General features: G+C 35.0%; 1 long non-coding RNA gene, 10 other non-coding genes and 2 pseudogenes across 12 annotated transcripts in view; all 13 read right to left on the bottom strand.

The window, feature by feature from the left end:
* LOC107497560 overlaps positions 1 to 19,497 on the bottom strand; it is an 88,571-nt gene that overhangs the window by 13,905 nt on the left and 55,169 nt on the right. For both annotated transcript variants that reach the window (XR_004950049.1, XR_004950050.1), the window contains exons 15-21: positions 19,148 to 19,223; positions 17,248 to 17,334; positions 15,727 to 15,809; positions 10,528 to 14,818; positions 8,969 to 9,034; positions 2,646 to 7,474; positions 782 to 1,868 (exon numbers count right to left, since the gene is read on the bottom strand). This is a non-coding gene — a long non-coding RNA (uncharacterized LOC107497560). The remainder of the gene's footprint in view (positions 1 to 781; positions 1,869 to 2,645; positions 7,475 to 8,968; positions 9,035 to 10,527; positions 14,819 to 15,726; positions 15,810 to 17,247; positions 17,335 to 19,147; positions 19,224 to 19,497) is intronic.
* On the bottom strand, positions 390 to 459 carry LOC118601117 (annotated as a pseudogene).
* Positions 1,360 to 1,434, bottom strand: LOC118601134. Its single transcript, XR_004950223.1, has one exon. It is a non-coding gene; the product is annotated as a small nucleolar RNA SNORD113/SNORD114 family (small nucleolar RNA).
* Positions 2,261 to 2,332, bottom strand: LOC118601118. Its single transcript, XR_004950211.1, has one exon. It is a non-coding gene; the product is annotated as a small nucleolar RNA SNORD113/SNORD114 family (small nucleolar RNA).
* On the bottom strand, positions 3,178 to 3,251 carry LOC118601137. The gene has a single exon (XR_004950226.1). It is a non-coding gene; the product is annotated as a small nucleolar RNA SNORD113/SNORD114 family (small nucleolar RNA).
* LOC118601119 lies at positions 4,100 to 4,174 on the bottom strand. Its single transcript, XR_004950212.1, has one exon. It is a non-coding gene; the product is annotated as a small nucleolar RNA SNORD113/SNORD114 family (small nucleolar RNA).
* Positions 4,646 to 4,713, bottom strand: LOC118601133 (annotated as a pseudogene).
* On the bottom strand, positions 11,077 to 11,148 carry LOC118601123. The gene has a single exon (XR_004950214.1). It is a non-coding gene; the product is annotated as a small nucleolar RNA SNORD113/SNORD114 family (small nucleolar RNA).
* On the bottom strand, positions 12,486 to 12,559 carry LOC118601126. Its single transcript, XR_004950217.1, has one exon. It is a non-coding gene; the product is annotated as a small nucleolar RNA SNORD113/SNORD114 family (small nucleolar RNA).
* Positions 13,408 to 13,484, bottom strand: LOC118601129. Its single transcript, XR_004950220.1, has one exon. It is a non-coding gene; the product is annotated as a small nucleolar RNA SNORD113/SNORD114 family (small nucleolar RNA).
* On the bottom strand, positions 14,355 to 14,429 carry LOC118601113. Its single transcript, XR_004950207.1, has one exon. It is a non-coding gene; the product is annotated as a small nucleolar RNA SNORD113/SNORD114 family (small nucleolar RNA).
* LOC118601114 lies at positions 15,321 to 15,395 on the bottom strand. The gene has a single exon (XR_004950208.1). It is a non-coding gene; the product is annotated as a small nucleolar RNA SNORD113/SNORD114 family (small nucleolar RNA).
* On the bottom strand, positions 18,373 to 18,447 carry LOC118601125. The gene has a single exon (XR_004950216.1). It is a non-coding gene; the product is annotated as a small nucleolar RNA SNORD113/SNORD114 family (small nucleolar RNA).

Below are 19,497 nucleotides of genomic sequence, written 5' to 3'. Positions count from 1 at the left end.
TCACTAATTAGGCGTATTTTTTCCCTTAAGGTAAAGAGCAAGGTTGATCTTGGAAACTGACCCAGAATCTGAATACTGCCTGTGACTTACACTGTCTGTGTCATCCTTAGCCATACAGGTGACAGTCATGTGCCACTTATTTCTAATTGAACTTCAGGGTTTTTATAACATAGAAATAGTATTTTTGCGTCGCCACTTATTGTAATAATTGGACAACGCTTCGCTACATTCATCCCTATTTGTTTACGTATTTATAGAATTTCATACATATCCAATTATAATAATAGAATGATAATGCACGAACGGTAAGCCAAAACCAAGATCCTTGTGTATTCCTGACATGCGTCTACAGGACCCCTTCAAACAATGGGGATGGGCTAGATTGTACGTTGGACCTCAGAGTTTGACACGTATTCATCGCATATGACTCATACGCCACCAGTAGTCATCATCGATCCAATATTGTCCCTCTTTTTCTTTAGTCATTTCTAGTTGTCTATTGACTAAATCATTAATTTACTAATAATTTCCAATCACTATGATAAGGAAAATCCCTAAAAGAGCCTTTATATCCTATTCTGTAGAATACTTTCATATCACTGTATCTGTTTCATTAATTATCCTCAGTTTTCCACTGAATTAATCAATGTGTTTCATATATCCCATATTTATCACTAAGATATAGTTGTCTTCTTAAATCATATTTCAGACATCTTAACAATATAGTGAATTATCTTTTAAAAAACCATGAAAGCAAGAAATGAATTTTACTATTACTCACATTAACCTTCACTTTCTCCTTATATAGAAGAACCACAGAGCTCGTCACCATGGAAGACACTCTCATCGGCTCAAGTGTTTCCATTCTCAGGAATACAGGGAAAGCAAGTGATTGGAAAAAAAAAAAAAAAAAAAACACCTAGTCACTGCTGATCCTTGCTTTCACTTTTCATATATTCAGTATCGATTTAGTTTTCTTAATATCTATCTATTTATCCATCCATCCATCCATCTATCCATCTATTTGTCTATCGTACAAAAGGAAAAACGCAATCTTCAGTACCAAGAAGAATAGAATCGACTCTTCCTTATCAGAGTATATATGACCTCAGTTAAAGAAGTGAGAGCCTTAGCTACTAATGTCTGAAGGGGCATCGCCACACATTTATAATAGTTGGACAATGCTTCCCTCTCTTATTCTTCAAATACTTATTTATATTCATTAATGGTTCCATCATTATACCATTAACAATAACAAATCTACGTTTGTGAAATTCGTATAAGAATATGATCATCATATATTCTTGATATCTCTCTATTGAAACAGTTCCAGCAGAGGGATTTGACCTATGTTCTGTGCTGGACCTCGGACTTTCAGATCGATAGTGTTCAGGAGCCAAGACTCAGACAAGACCAATTGTCATCATTGCTTCAGGTTCAGTATCCATTATATTCGCTAATGTTCCTACGTTTTTATTAATTAACTCATCGGTTAACTAAAAACAACAAAATAAATCCCTAGAGATCACAAAAAATTAAAGCAAGATCTTTAAATATCTCTAACATTTCTCTACAGAATTATTTCCTACTGACTATACATCTTTCATTAATTAACTTCAAAGTCATCCTGGATAAATTAATTAATATAATGCTTCATATTAACCCCAAATTTACTACTTAGCCATGGTTATCGTGTTTGATTTTATATGACACTTTTCATAATGCAGGGAAATCTTTTTTTAAAAACCACGAAACCAAAAAAACAACTTTTGACATCACTCACGTTGGTCTCCATGCTTTTAATGCACAGGTGCGACCATGGCGCTCCTGTCTGTGGAAGACACTGAAGTCACCCGAATGTGGCCATCCTAAGGAGTACAATGACAAAAAAAGGTTGAGACAGTATGCCATTGGTCACCGCATTCTGTCTTTCATTTAGTCAGTCATTTACAGCATCAATGTATTGGGATAATACATATTTTAATTTCTCATAAGTAAATAATATTGATCTAACCACTGACAGTAACACAAATATTGACTACCACTTATAAATAACTATGACATCCTTAGTCAAAGAATAACAATCCACATCATGTAATCCCTTAGAGATGTCAGTTCGAAATGTACATTAATATTATTCCTTGCCTAAACACATATTTTTATAATTAGACAATATTTCGCCACCTTTATGTTTATTTTATGCTTGTTTATTGATTATTTTGTTTATCCAATTATAAAAATAGGCTGGATTTCTTTTATATTGGACCTCAGAGTTCCAGAGACGTATTCATTGTATGGGCCTCATACGCCACCAGTAGTCATCATCAATCCCTTGTTTTCTTCATTGATTTCTAATTGTTTATTGACTAATTCATTAGTTCACTAATGATTTAAAATATTATTATTCACAAAAAGCCAAGAAGAGCCATGATATCCCTAACCACTCTCACATCCATATAGTTCTTTCATTAATTATCTTAAATTTCACATATGGTAATCAATATATCGATGTCTCTTTAATTCAATAGTTATTACTGGGCTATATTTGGCAAATTTCGACTCTTTATGGCACTTTTTAAAAATACATTGAATATCCTAAAACAAATATTGTTGCAACCAAGACAAGAACTTGGAGTGTTACTCACAGTGTGCTCCCAACACAGAGACGCGGTCACGGGGCCACCACTGAGATGCGCACAGGAGCTGAGTGTGTCTGTTCTGAGAAGCACAAAGCACGGGTGATAGAAAAAAGTTAAGACCTTGTCTCCGTTGCTCCTTGCTTTCCATATTTCACTTCCTTACTAATTTAGATATTTATAAAGTTTTCATGATGTAAATATATTTTTCTCTTAATCAAAGTGGCAACCTCAAATTTGAGAGTGACCCTAAGATTCATCCATAGCCAAGTATATCTAATACTTTGGTTCCATTTATTTCTTAATGATTATCAGTATTTTCAATTTTATTAGTATTTCTTGCCTGGCCATATGTTTATAATTGGATAATACCTTATCCTTTTTCCTTTACCTATTATTTACATGTTTTTACTGATTCCACTATTGATCTATTAATACTAACAAACTATATTCATAAGCTAAAAACAAGGATATAATCTTCGTGTGTTTCTAATACCCATCTAGAGGACCAAGTCAGTGACGGAATAGACTATTTATTACTATGGACCTCAGACACCCAGACATGCATTATTCATCGTCCATGACTTCTCCATCACCAGCGTCATCATGGGTGCATTGGAGGCCCACATTTTCTTCATTTATTTCTACATTCGTATCAGTTAAATCATTAGTTTGTTGAAAATAATACAATAAATATATGACTCTAAAACACTGAAGAATAAGATGCTTGAATATCTTTAACTTCTGTAGAATCTTTGCCAACGTAGACTATGTCTTTCTTTAATCAATCTCCATGTTACCTATTATGTTACTCAATATAATGTTCATGTCATATTTATCACTAGGCCATAGTTAACTCTTTAATTATATCTGTCACTTTTTAATAATATTGCAAATATGCTTAACTGATGGCCCAAACCACAAGATTCTGACTACTCCTCACTTAGATCTCTTTCCTAAGAGAAAGGGAACGTGACCATCTTGATAACAATAGATGAAATCAGACCAATCTGTTCTGCAGAGTATGAAACAAGGAAAGAGATAAAGAGGTTGAGACTTTCTCTCCACGGACTCATGCTCCGCCACCATTTAGCATTTATTAACTAACAGAAATATTTTATTATTTTTATCTTAAAAATAAACTTGAAACATGCATCCGAATCAGGCAAAAACTGACTGCTACATTCCATTGTCTATGTCAATCTTGGTCAAAGGTGAAATACACATGGTCTTTATCCATTTTAAAATTTAACGATATTCTTTTACCTTACTATATTCTACCAAAGAACAATACTTCAACCTCTTCACCTTTATGCACTTATAAATTTGTTTATTTTTCTACCATTAATACTTTTTAATACTTTTATAAATTCATTATTAAAATTCATGAACACAAAATCCTTAAATGTTACTAACATCTGTACCTAAGATCCCTTTACATGTAAGACCAGATGACTCTTCTATCACACCTCAGAGTTCCAGAAATACGATATTCATTGTATGTGTCTCATAAGCCACCAGTCGTCATCACTGGTCCATGACTGTCCCTCTTTCATTTTCTCACAAATGTGTACTTATAAATTAGTTCATAAAGAAATATATATAAATAAAAAAATAAGAGTTCAACATTGCCAACATCTGTCTCTACAATATTACAGAGTGACTAAATCTCTTTCATTAGCCGACCCCAGTGTCGCATTTATGGATTAGTCAACATAATGCTTTATGTCCAGCTGATATTAAATTTGTCATCCTTCGCCGGCTTTGATTATATTTAATGCTTTTGGATAATACGGCGATTAGCGTCAACAAAGCACTCAAACCAAGACAACGTTAACCGTTACTGACATTGGTGTCATGTTCCTACAACGCAGGTGCAACCAGAGCTCGTGACCTTGGAAGATGCTTAAATCAGCTCAAGTGCATCCATTCTGAAGAGCACAGAGCAGAGCAGATGATATAACATGAGACGCTCTTTGCATGGAGAGAAAGACCACACAGCTATTGTGTTGGACACATTCCAGACACGTATTCATTGTCTGTGACTCACACGCTACCAGTAATCATTATCGATCCGATATTGCCCCTAATTTTCTTCATTAATTTCTAATTGTTTATTGCCTAATTCAATACTGCTTCATAGTAATTCCGTATTTCTGAGTGGGCTCTTTCTTTCATTAATTACATTTTACATTCCTGAACAACACAGTGAACAGCCTTAAACAAGGTATTAAAACTAAGAGCGACACTGGACTGTTACTCACATGGTCCCCATGCCCCCGACACATGAATGCCACCAGAGAGCTCGTGAACATGGAAGAATCCTTAAATCAGCTCGAGCTCGTCCATTCTAAAGAGTGCGGAGCAGAAAAGATGATAAAACATGTCACGCCCACCTCCACTGACCCGCATTTCCCACATTTCATGTATTCATTTAGACATGTATTAATTTTCCATAATGTAGTATTTTTCTTTTAACAAAAGAAAACCTTCATCTCGAGACTGACCCAGGAAAACAGTGAGTCTTACTTTCTCAGTGTCTAAATGATTCTTAGGCAAAATGCTTGTCGCATTTATTGCTCAATAAGTATGAATTCAGTTTTATTAAAAATGTTTCTCGCCTCACGTACATGCTTCTTGTTGGACGAAGCTTCACTCTTCTCTCTGTTTATTACAGTTTTAATTTTTCAATTACTGATTCATTAATGACAATAAATCTAAACCTATGAACCTAGAATAAGAATATGATCTTTGTAAAGTCCTATCTTTGTAAAGACAGACTAGAATCTGTTTTTCGCGGACTCGAGAGTCACGGACATTTAGTAGTCACGGCACGTCACTCCTACGCCACCAGTCATGATCACTGGTGCGTTTTTGGGTCTTTTTTTCTTCACTCGTTTCTACATTTGTAACGATTAAAGCATTGCTTCATTGATAATTTAAAAAAATATGATTCAAAAAAATCACAAGAAAAAGACCCTTGAATAAACTTAGCTTTTGTCTATAGGATCATGCGCCACATAGATTATACCTTTTTCATTAACCGACCTCAACATTGCACGTTATCCGCTAATCAACATATTTCATATCACATGTGTCGCCGTGCCATAGTTAATTTTAAAATTACATTTATTGTTTCTTAATAATGTTGTGAATGCTGTTTTTTAAAAAATCAACCAAACCAAGATAAGATCTTTGGCTAGTATTCACCTTGGTCCCTTGTCTAACACAAAGGTAACATAACAATCTTAATCACAGCAGATGCTAAAATCAGCTCAGTGCGTTCACTGCGAAAAGTATGAGCAGACGATGTAATAAAAGACTGAGACAATTTCTCCACGGTACCGTCTTTTCCACTATTCATTTAGTCATTTGGGCATTTATGAATTTACAGTAGCATTTTTTTAAATAAAATAAATGTTAAACTAATACCTGAGAGCAATAACTATTACCTGTCTGCGTCACTCTTAGTCAAATACATTAATACATTTGGTCCTTTTGAATCATTCCAATTAATATTGACATTCGTTTTCATTATTACATATTTTATTAATGAACAAAGCTTCGCTCTCAACTTCTTTATTCATGTATACATCTGTTCATGGATTCTGCCGCTGAAACTTTTATAATAATATTTCAAAACTTCATGAACTCAGAGACCAAGAACAGGATCCTTGTCAATGCCTAAATCCATCCATAAACGGAGACTGGACTGGGTCCCATTTGCGTTGGACCCCAGAGTTCCAGACACTTAAACATCATATAAGCCCCACCTGGCGACAGTCATTGGTGTCGGCCCAGTATTGGCCTTAATTCGCTATTAATGACTACATTTATTCATTGTTCAATTCATTAATGAAGAAATACACATAAATCGCACACACAAAAAAACAAGAATAAGATTCTTGAACATCTCTAACGTCTACCTCTACAGTCATGTCCACTAAGGCCAAATTTCTTCCATTAACCAAGTTCAGTGTTTCCTGCATGGATTAAGCAACGTAATGCTTCATATTAATCTGATATTTAACACCGACATGACTTATCTTCCTTGATCACATTTAATACTTTCTAAGAATACAGTGAAAACTGTTTTGAAAAATTTAAAAAAAGTTAAGCCAAGAGGAACATTGGCTAGTACACTGGTCTTCGTGTAGCAGCTCATGACCTCGGAAGATGCTGAAATCACCTTTAATGTCTACATTCCGAGAAGCACAGAGTGAAGTAGTTGATCGAAAAAAAATTAGGACCTAAATAAATTGATCCTTTCCTTTCCACATTTTACTTACTCTGGTTTTTAGGTATTTATTAATTTCTCATTATGTGTGTGTGTGTGTGTGTGTGTGTGTGTATTTTTTATCGATTAACAAGGGGAACACCTCAAACTTGGAAATGATCCATAAAAATAGACTCATGCTACCTGTCCTCCTCACTGGTCCAGGTTTAGGTTTCTTTTTTATTTAATTCATGTCTATATTCGCATTGATTAAATCATAAATTTCCTGATAGTGACAAAATACATGATTCATACACAAAAAACACAAGGGTGAGACCCTCGAACATCCCTACCATCTGTCTACGCGATCGCTTTCCACACCGACCGTATCTCTTCTGTTAATTGGTCTCAGTGTTATAAATATTGATTAATCAATATTTCGTATCATATTTATTACTGGACAAGTTAATTTTCTGATTAATTTAACACCTTTTAAGAAAATACCACGCATACCCTTAAACAAACGATCCGAACCATCACTCACGTGAGGTTCTTTGTTCACACGGGGCCCACGTGACAATCTTGATCACGGTGGAAGCTGAAATCAGCAACAATATCCATTCTGAAGAAAACCAAGCAGAGGAGTGATAAAAAGAGTGAGAATTCTCTCCACTGATCCAAGGTTTTCACCATCCGTATACATGATCACTTAGGTATTTATTTAAATTAATAACGGTAATATTTACTTATATTCTTCTTAATAAATCAAGTGTCAAATTCCTGACAGTAACCGACTGCTGCTTATCACTGTCTATATCATACTTAGTCAGAGATGTAATGTATTTAGTCCATTTGTTATTCCTTCTAATTTTCTATTATATATTTTAATAATAAACAATGCTTTACCCTCTTCACCTTTATCCATTTACATATCCGTCCATTTTTCTGCCATTGATTCTTTTAGAATAATATTTTTTTTGAAATCCATGGCTACAAGTTCAAGAAAAAGACCTATGTCTATACGAACATGTCCAACAGGGCGAATGTACTAGATTCCTGGGTTGGACCTCACTCATACATGGTCACGTTCACTGCGCATGACTCATGTGCACCAGACGTCATTACTGGTCTGGGTTTTGCCCTCTTAGTCTTCATTTATTTTTATTAATTCAATAATTCACAAACGACATAAACACACATAAATCAAAACCCTCAAGAAATTTCTTGGAACTCCCTAACATCTGTCAGTAGAATTACTTCCCACAGAGACTAGATCACTTTCTCTACGTGGCCTCAATGTTTAAAATATTGACTAATCAACATCATGCTTCACACAGACACCAGTTCCATTATTAGGCTATAGTTGGCCTTCGGTGATTACATTTCATAGATCTGTCTACAGTGACTACCCTTATTAAGAAGACCACCCAAAAGCTCTTGGCCGTGGCAGAAGGACTAAATCAGCCCGTGCATTCATTCTGAGTATAAGCAATATAGATAATAAAATACCGAGATATTCTTGCTGTCAGTGCATGGTTTTCTTATTGTCTTCGTCATCTAGGTATTTATTGTTTTATAGCATGACTATTTCTTTCTTTCTATAGTAAATGAACCACTCGAGCTCACGACTGATTCAAAACAACAATACAGACTACCCTGTATCACCGTCTGTACCATTCTTACCCCAAAATGTAACGCCCCCCCCCGGTCCGTCTGATGCTCAATGAGCCACGGTGGTCCCAAGCTTATTACTGATAACCTCGCGTGACCACTGCGTACGCCTCAGCCCCTTCATCTTTATATACTGCCGCACTTGTTTAGTCTCTCATTTATTCACTTATGATAAAATCAACATCCATGAAGCACCAAAGGCTGAGATATGCTCCTTAAATATTACCGACAGCTATCCAAAGGCTCATTCCCACAGATGTAAACACCTAATTCCTTTCTTGTAATGGACCTCAGTAGGTCATACGTGTTTTGATCATAAAATACAGTTCAGAATGCATTCCACTCACATCACTGGTCCACGGTTGGCCTTTTTCATATCATTTGCATATCTTTTCTGTATAGAGAATGAATCCATCCTCAGAACTAAATGCTGACTCGTACTTACATCTCCTACATGCTCCTTCCTCCGAATGAAAATAGCGTACATCAATTACAAAATGTTTAGGAAAACCTAAAATAGAAATTTCAAGAGCTATAAAAATGAACAACATAGACGTGACTTGTTTTTAAAATCATCGTAAGCAATGCCAAATCAAATTAATCATAAACTTTGCTTCCTTATCATTAGTACTGGCCTGTCTTTGTTTAATTTTATTCATGAATGCAAACATTTCCTCATTTTAAATATATGGTGATAGGAGGAGATTTGACTTTGGGTGGTGAACACACAATGCAATATACAGATGATGTACTATTGAATTGCACACTCGAAACCTACATAATTTGATTAACCAATGTTACCCCAATAAATTTAGTTAAAAAAAAAAAAAGAAAGAAAAGAAAAGAAATATATGTTTCTAAACAGAGAGGCTGCCTAGAGATCTCAGTCCGTTCGAATGCTTAAATCAGTTCAGGTGCATCCATTTTGTGGAGTATAAAGATGATGTTAAAAGATTTAGACATTTTCTCCATCAAACCATGCTTTTTCCCTTTCATTTCACTTTTAGCTATTTATTAATTAATGCATTTGATACCTTGTTTCCCTTCATAAAATAAAGTCTGGAACTCATCACTGAGCCAGAGCAAGGGCATTGACTATTATTACGTATATCTTGCTTTATTAATGATTCTCAAAGCACTGTCTCCCACTAGGCAGTACCAGCTGAACTAATGAGCTTATTAGAAATGCAGATCCTTGGAGCCCACCTCAATCCCGCCTAATCAGAAATGCTGGGGGCGGGGCCGACGGTGTGCAGTGTGACCAGCCCCTCCAGGTGATTCTGATGCCCGTTCCAGTCTGAGGACCACTGCTTTACACCACCCTAACCTGGAGAGGTGACACCCTTGAACTATAAGTTTCTTCTTTTTTAGTTAAACTTATTGTAACATCAGTTAATAACATTATATGAGTTTCAAGTGTACGACTTTATAATACATACACTATAGCATTCCAGAATCACATAACAAAAATTCCTGTCTCACATTTTTTCTTAATTAATCCAAATTTATTTTATCTATCTACCATCTATCTATCTAATTCATCTACTTTCTTTCATTTACTCCCTTAGAATAATGCAATAAATCCCTAGAATCTACTTAAACCCCATAATTAGATTCTCGAAAATTACTGAAACTAGCTCTAGGCTTATTCCCACAGGTGTAATATATCAAATTTTCAAATGGACTTCAGTAATGCAAAACAAAGTCACTCCAAGACACATTCCGAATGCATCCCACTTCCATCGAGCGTCCTTTTCCTTTTTTTAAATTAAATTTATTTTTTAAATTAAATGTATGGTTACTAAAACCATATAGGTTTCAAGTGTACAATTAAATAACACATCATTTGTATATTGCCCTGTGTTTGACACCCAACGTCAAATCTCCTTCCGGCACCATATATTCGGCTCTTTTTCATTTAACTTTTATATTCCTTAAAGATGAAAGAAAGAACAACTACGAACTCACTATCCACCCACCATCTAAACACTGTCGGTAACTTACATCTTCTTATGGGTTTCTTCATTGAATTAACAGCTTAGATCACTGCCACAGAGGATGTTTATAACCTGCAGTGCAAACCCATGTAGAATAAGTAACTGTAAAAGTGAATATAAAATCCTCAAACTTTTAAAACATTGTACTGAAACTGGTTCATGCTCAGTCCTCTTTAATGTGGTCAGTTGATTAAATTATATATTTTTTCTATTTATTAATTAAAAAAAAACACCCGCTACCCAAACAGCACAGAGCATAAACCATCCGTCCACGTGTCCCTTACACTAAGGTATAGGAGTCACTATATATTTTTAATGGACGCCACTTCCTTAGAAATGGATTGGTAACGATGTTTGTTTCCTTATGTGTGCTATAGTTCCTCCACTAAATTTTTCTTTCATTTATTCATATATTTGTGTAGTTATTATTGTATTAACTTTTAATAATCAATATGTGTAAAACTCAAAAGCTCAAATATAAGATCCTTGGGTATCCCTAACAACTGTTTTTTTTTTTAATTTGTGTCAGAAGCAACAGACAAGATTTAGTTTTGCGTTGGACCTCAGAGTTCTAGATAAGCATCCCTCATCCTTGACTCACATGCCACTAGTCCTCAACATGGATTCAGACTTCGCCCTCTTGTTCTTCATTCAATTACAGTTTTGTTTAGAGATAATCATTAATTCACTAATAATAAATATATACCAATAAATTTTTAAGTAGCTTTAGTATCTGTAAACATCTGTATATAGAATCATTTTCTTTAGAACAACTATTCTAAATTTCTCTTCTTAATCGACCTCAGTGTTGAATATACTATTGGTCAACTTGCTTCATTCTATAGAATTATTTCCCTCAGCAATCCGCCCCTTCATTAATCGACCTCGATGTTTCATATATGAATTAATAAAAATAATGTTTCATATTAATTGCATTTGGGGGCCATGGTTGCCACCCACTGATGGAATTTCACATGTTATAATAATATAGTGAACACCCTTAAACCACTAAATTGAAATAAGAGCATTGGTGTACTCACACGGGCCTCCACACTCGAACAACCAGACGCAACCCCGGGGCTCGTGATGGTTGGTAGAAGGACCCACAAATTGGCTCAAGTGCATCCATTCTGAGGACAGCAGGTCAGATGATAAAAAAAAGACTGAGACCCAATCCCCACTGTATCTAGACTTATTCTCACATCGATATATCTCTGAATGATCCTGTTTTTCATTAATGCATTATTCAACATCATCAATACAGGTTAATAAATATAATAACCCTCATATTTGTCACTGGGCTACAGTTGGCCTTATTTGATTATATTTCACACTTTTTAGTGATACAGTGAATACACTTAAAAAAAAAAACACGCTAGAACTAAGACAAGAACTTTGATCATTATTCCTGTTGGTCTCCATGCCCTTAATACTCATGTGAAACTGGGAGATGCTGAGGTCGGCTTGGGGGCATCCTTTCCTAAGAGGACAGAGCACAGTAGATGATATAGAAAATTGAGACCTTATCTCTACTGATCTCGGCTTTCAACATTTCGTTTACTTAGTAATTTAGGTATTTACAAATTTTCATAATGTAGATTTTTTTTCTCTCTTAACAGAGAAAATAACCTCAAACTTGAGATTGATCTAATAAATAAAACTGACTCTTGTTTCTCAAAGTCTATTAGGATCTTTAGCCAAAGAGTGATCACCTCGATTTGCTTATTTCTTAGGCAGCATCACTGTCTTCCTCAATTTTATTAGTAATATCTCTTACTTCACCATAAATGTTCATAGTTAGATAATAGTTAACATTCTTTTTATTTTTGTTTAATGGCTCTATCATTGATCCATTAGTAATAAAACCTAAATCTATGAACCTGAAAAAGATCTTAATTTTTTATATTTCTGACTTCTGTTTATAGTATCATTTCCAACAGAGGAATTCATCTGATTATTTTTGTGTCAGACGTCAGAGTTCCAGACACACTGTATTCCTGTTCATAACTCATACGCCACCAGTGGTCAGTATGGGTCCATGTTTGGGTCTCCTTTCCTTCACTTATTTTCACATTTATACTGAACAAATAATTTATTCATAGATGATTTCTAAATAATAAAACAATGAATGCATGACTCACAAAACGCAAGTACGATATATTTGACTATATCTAACAGGGTCCATTTCCCATGTAGGCCATATCGCTTTGATTGATCCACTTCGATGTTGATTAATCAACATTAATATTTCACATTATATTTGGACAGAGTTAACTGTTTAATTATATTTATCACTTTTATTAATATCATGAATACCTTTAAAGGAAAGACCCAAACCAAGATGAGAATGTGGTCTATAACTCACACTGGCTTCTCTCCCGACACGAAGGAAGCATGACAACCTTGATCACGGTGGACCACCTGTTCTGAACAGACAAATCAAAATAGTAAGACAGTCTCTCTATTGATCCATCGTTCCCACCATTCATGTAATGTACTCATTTATTGAATGGTAATATTTGTCTTTCTCTTCATAAATTAAACATCGGAGTCATAATTGACTCAGAGCAGTAACTATTATTTATCGATTTATATATAATCCTTAGTCGAAGATGTAATACACTTGATCCATTTAATATTGATTTCAATCTACATTAGTATTATTTTTCTTTACTATGCATTATATATACTATACTTCACTCTCTTCATCTGTATTTATTGTCATTTATTCTTTAACAATATTTTATAAAATTTATTGTCATTTATTCTTTAACAATATTTTATAAAATTTGTGAACACGAGGGCCACGAACAAGAGCCTTGTATACTCCTGACATCTGTCTACAGGAACAGTTTCAGACGGAGGGGAGAGACTAGCTCTCTTTGTGTTGGACTTCAGAATTCTAGACACATTAGCCTTCACCACATATGGAACACATGCCCACCAGTCGGCATCACTGGTCCAGGCGTGGGACTCTTGTTCTTCATTCTCCTCTATCTCTATTTACTGATCAATTCACATAGTCACTAATAATAATAAAACAAATGTCTGTGAAGTCATAAATACTCAAGGACATGATCTTTAATATCTCTAATATCCATCCATTGAACCATTTGTCTCAATGAATATACCTCCTCCAGTAATCAGCTTCGTTGATGGACTATATTCATCAATATGAAGTTTCATGTCAATTCTGTATTTATGCTCAGAGTATAGCTAGTATTCTCTGAGTATATTTAATACTACTTTTAATATTACAGCGAATACTCAAACAACCCAAACCAAGAGAATAATTTGACTGTTACTCGCATGTACCTCCACATGACCAACGGAGCTCCTGATCACGGCCAAAGGCTTAATCAGCTCAGGTGTGTCCAGCTTGAGGCACATAAAGCAGAGAAGATGATAACCAGGTTGAGAGACACCCCTCGGATGTACAGATTAAAAGGACATGGAGGTCGTATTCATTAATTTTCATAACAAATCAGACAATGTCAAACTTGACAAGGATCAAGAATAAACCCTTTGTTAGTCATTGTCTGTATCATTCTTAGCCAAAGAGATAAGACACATGAACCATTTACGTTTCTTGATGAACTTCGGTATTTTCACGACTCATTAATTTTTATTGTCTCGTCACATATGTAAAGAGTAGACATGAGTCACCCTTTTCATCTTATTTCTACTTTTACATTGTTTTTTTTTTTTGAGCCATTTATTACAGTAGAATCAAAATTCATGAAAATGAACCAAGAAAACGGTCCTGTGTCTTTTCCTAACAATCTTTCTATAGGGTCTCTTCAAAATGAGGCGACAGGTGATATTTCTCTTTTTATGGACCTCAGAGTTTCAGACACATAATATTCATCATCTATGACTCATACTCCACCAACTATCATCATTGGTCCACATCTAGGCCTCTTTTTCTTCATTCTTAAATACGTTAATTTGCTAGTTAATTCCTTAATTTACTAATGTTAATTTCTGAGACCCTATGATTCACAAAAACCCAAGAATATGAGCAATAAATATTCCACATCTGTCTATCGGACCATTTGCCACATCGTTATACACTTTCATTAATTGTTATCAATATTTCACATACACATCAAAGCATCCCATAGTTATCATTTTCCATGGTTTGCGTTTGGATTCTATTTCACACTTTTCACAGTACAGTACCTTTTAAAATTTTTATCTTAAATAAATACAAGAACTTTAACCTTTACTCACATTCATCTCCATGCCGAACACACAGGGAAACCACAGGTCTCGTTACCATGGAAAACAAATCGATTCTGAGGAGCACAGGACAAAGCAGATCATCAATAACTGAAACCTTCTTTCCTTTAGTCATTGTCTTCCTCGCTTCGTTTATCCAGCTACTTAGGTATTTGTTAATTTTTCAGAACGTATATACTTGAAAATATAAATACATATATAACAAGGTTAACATCCTCAACTCGAGACTGACACAGGCTCATAAAACTGAATATTACATAACAGTGTCAGTATCTCCATGATCCTTAGAAAAAGGTCATGTCCTTGGTCCATTCGTTTCTTAGCATTAGTTTCATCAGTTTATATTAATAGTATTTCTTGCCTCACCACGTATATTCTTAGTTGATAAACCTTCATTCTCTTTTTTATTTATATATTTACTTGTTCTACCATTGATCTATTTATATTAATATAGACGTCCATGAATTTAAAATAATAATAACAATTTCCTTGCATATTCTTAACATCGATCTACAGGATCATTTGCATGACAGTAAATAGACTAGATTTTGTCTCGTGTTGGACCTCAGACTTCCAGACACATAGCATTCATTGTGTGTGACTCATACGCCATCAGTCGTCATCACTGGTCCACATTCGGGCCTCTTTTCACATCTCATTTGTTTATACACTAATTCGTCAATCTACGACTACTAATTAAATGCATCTACAAATCACAAAATCTCCAGGACATGAGCCTTCACTATTCCTATCACCATTCTTTAGCATCGATGCCTAATCAATCTCTCATTAATCATCCTCATTATTCCAAAGATAGAAAAATCAACACGATGTTTCATACATTCTCAACTTCATCATTGGGCCTCGGTTGGTCTTTCTTCTTTTATTTACTACTTTTTAAATTATTACAGCGGTACCCTAAACGAACCATCCAAACCAGGACAAGAACTCGATGATGACTTACACTGCCCTCACGTTCCCCCCCGGGAGGCCGGCGTGGTGCACAGAAACGCCACAGATGCTTAACTCCGCATAAATGTTCTTGTTCTGAGAAAATGGAGGAAAACAAGATTGAGACGTTATCTCCACCTTACACGTAGTCCAACATTTAGCAACATATTAATATAAGAAAACAGTCTGGAAGTTTCTCAAAAAATTAAAAATGGATATATCTTTTGACCCAGCAATTGCACTTCTGGGTATTTATCCAAAGAAAACCAAAATAGTAATTCGTAAAGATCTATGTTCATGGCAGCACAATGGAGCGAACTAAACGCCCATCAACAGAAGACGAGATAAAGAAGTTATGGTTCATATGTACAATGGAATATTACTCAGCCATAAAAATGAAATCCTCCCATTCACAATGACATGGATGATGGACCTAGAGGTTACTATGCTGAGTGAAATAAGTCAGACAGAGAAAGATAAATACCATATGATTTCACTTATATGTGGAATCTAAGAAACAAAAAGAACAAATTAATCAAAAACATACCCACAAATGTAGAGGACACCCTGGTGATGGCCAGAGGGGCGGGGGTTTGGGGGGCTGGGAAAATGGAGTGAAGGGTTAAAGAAGTACGAAATAGTAGTTGATAGTCACAGGGGTGGGGAGCGCGGCATAGGGGATGCGGTCAGCAGGAAGGTAATGGCTGGGTGGAGAGTCAGAGGAGAGAAAGAGCGAGTAGGGAGATCACATTATAAACTATACAACTGTCTAACCAATGTACTATATACTTGAAACTAATTAAAATAAAATAAAAGGATAATATTATACTTGCTCATAACCAGAATAAGAATTTCTCTGAGAGGTAAGGTACTGGAATCATTTATTTTTCTTAATGGAATTTGAAAGGATTGTATTGCTTCACAATATAAATTAAGAATGAATATGCTTCATGCTCTTCAACTCTGCTTGTTAATATTTATACAATGATTCTTAAATTGGTCCATCGATAATAAAATAATCAAAATCCATAAAGACTATCTTAAAACAAGTTTCTCTATATTCCTAAAATCAAGGATGTAGAATCACTTTGAGCGGAGACAGTGCACTGTGTTTTTTTCTGCTTTGGACCTAAGAGTTCCCGACTCATAATCTTCATCATCTACGACCCACTCCACGTCACCAGCCGTTATCACCGCGTCTTTCAGCCTCGTGTTCCTTATCCTCCTGCATGTTATTTCATTAACTCCTTAAACCGCTAGTATTAATTTTAAAAACCATATGATCCACACAAAAAAAATAAAGAATAAGAACCTTGAATATTCTACATCTTATCTATAGAATCACTTATCACATTGTTATATTAATTATCCTTAATTTATCATAAATGGATTTATGAATATAATGCCTGGTAATAATCTCATATTTATCATTGGCCATTGCTGGCTTTTTGAATTATATTCGTACTTTTGATAATACAGTACATGTACTTTTTTTAAAAACCTGTCAAACGAAGACATGAACTTTATTACTTACGGTGGTCCCTATTCCCCTGAGACACAGCAGCATCCCCACAGATGGCGACCAGAGAAGAATCCTTCGGTCAGCTTGAGTATGTCCATTCTGAGGAACCAAAACAGAGCTGACGATGGAAAATACAAAATGGAGACTGAACTGATCCTTCCTTTCTACATTTAAGCCATTTAGGTTTTTATTAATTTCATAATGTAGATTTTTTTTGTCTCTTAACAAAAGAAACAACCTCAAATTTGAACTGATTTGTACTTATTAGAGTCTATTCGACCCTTAGCCAGAGGGGTGACACCCTTAATACACTTATTTCTTAAGAAGTATCAGTGTTTCCAATATTTTAGTAATTGAATTTAGTAGTTTCCATTTATAGTAATAATTCTTGCCTCACCATATATATCCACAGCTAGACAATGCTTTACTCTCTTTTTCTTTATGTGTTTGTTTATTCAACAGTCCTCCCTTATCTGAGAGGAATACATTTCACAACCCCCAGTGGATGCCCAAAACCATGCATAGTACCAAACCCTATATATACTGTTTTTTTCCTATAGAAACACACTATGATAAAGTTTCACTTAAAAATTAAAAACAATAAGAAATTAACAATAATAATTAATTAAAAATAGAGCAAATAGAATGATATACTGTCATTAAGGTTATGTGAATGTGGTCTCTCTTTCTCTCAAAACATCTTATTGAACTATACTAATCCTTCTAGTGATGATGTGAGTCGATATAATACCTGTGTGAATGACGCAGGTATTGTGACACAGGTTAGGCAACTATTGACCTTCTGACAAGAAGTCAGAAGGTGGATCATCTGCTTCAGGTGATTCTGAATCATCCAGCCATGATAATGTCCATGGTTGGATGTCAGGAGCAGACGATGTCGATGGCTGGAGAAATTTTAAATTTGGGGGTTGCCGTTAACCGTGGGTACCAAAACCACAGAAAGTGAAATCGTGGGTAAGGGAGGACTGTTGAACTCTATTAATGGCTCTCTCATTGATCCATTAATGATAAATATAAATCAATAAATCCAGGGTAAGGAAATGATCTCTGTGTATTTCTACTATCTATCTACAGGGATCATTCCTAAAAGATGGATCTGACCAATTATGTTCTGTGTTGGACCTCAGAGTTCCAGATACATGTCCTTCCCCAACCATGACAGAAACGCCACCAGTCATCATCACTGGTTCAGGTCTGGGACTCTTTTTCTTTATTCACTTCTACATTTGTGTCAAATAAATCATTAATTCATTAATAATAATTAAATAAACACGGGATTCACAAAATCCTAGAACAAGGTCCTTAAATATCTCTAACACTAGTCTGTAGAATCATTCCTCACATGGACTGATTCTCTTTCATTAATCGACCTCAATGTTGCAAATTATCGATTAATCAACATAATGTTCCATTCATATCGTATTTATCATTGGGCCATAGTTAACTTTTTTATTATGTTTATTATTTTAATAACTTAATGAATACCTTTCAACAAATGACCCATTCTAAATTGACGACTTAATGAACCAATATTTTCAATAAATGTTCATCTTTTTCTTCATTCTTATCTGCATAAGCTCATTGATTAATTCACCGATTCACTAATATTAATTTTTAAAACTGTATGATTCACAAAAACTCAAGGATAAGAGCGATGAACGTTCTACACATCCGCCCATAGGATCATTTGCCACATTGATATATCTATCTCTTTTATTAATTATCATCAGTGTTTCATATATGGATTAAGAAATATAGTGCTTCAGACAAACTCCATATTTATCATTCACAATGGTTGGCATCTCAGATCATATTTCACGCCCTTAACAACACAGTGAATACTAGGGAAAAAGCTCTCAGAGACATGAACTTTGTTCGAGGTCTGACTAACCTCGGTCTCCAGGCTCTCCGCACAGAGGTGACCATGGAGCGTGGAGGATGCCGACATCGGCGCGACCGCGTTCATTCTGAGGAGTACGGAACAGAGATGATAAAAAAACTGAGACCTGCTTTAAATTGGTGTTTTTTTCCTAATTCCATTTACTCAGCCATAAAGGTATTTATTATTTGTCATAACTTAAACAGAGATATAAGCATACATGTAATGATATTTCCTTAAAAAGGAGGTAATAACCTTGGTTTACTTATTTCTTAACATGTATCAGTTTCTTCAGTTTATGTTAACAGTAGCTCTTGCCTCGCCACATATATTCATAGCTGATAAGGCTTTGTCCTTGTTTA

Source organism: Rousettus aegyptiacus, unplaced genomic scaffold (genome assembly GCF_014176215.1).
Source record: "Rousettus aegyptiacus isolate mRouAeg1 unplaced genomic scaffold, mRouAeg1.p scaffold_m13_p_3, whole genome shotgun sequence".
Classification (NCBI taxonomy): domain Eukaryota; kingdom Metazoa; phylum Chordata; class Mammalia; order Chiroptera; family Pteropodidae; genus Rousettus; species Rousettus aegyptiacus.
This window is presented reverse-complemented; position numbering and strand designations above follow the sequence as displayed.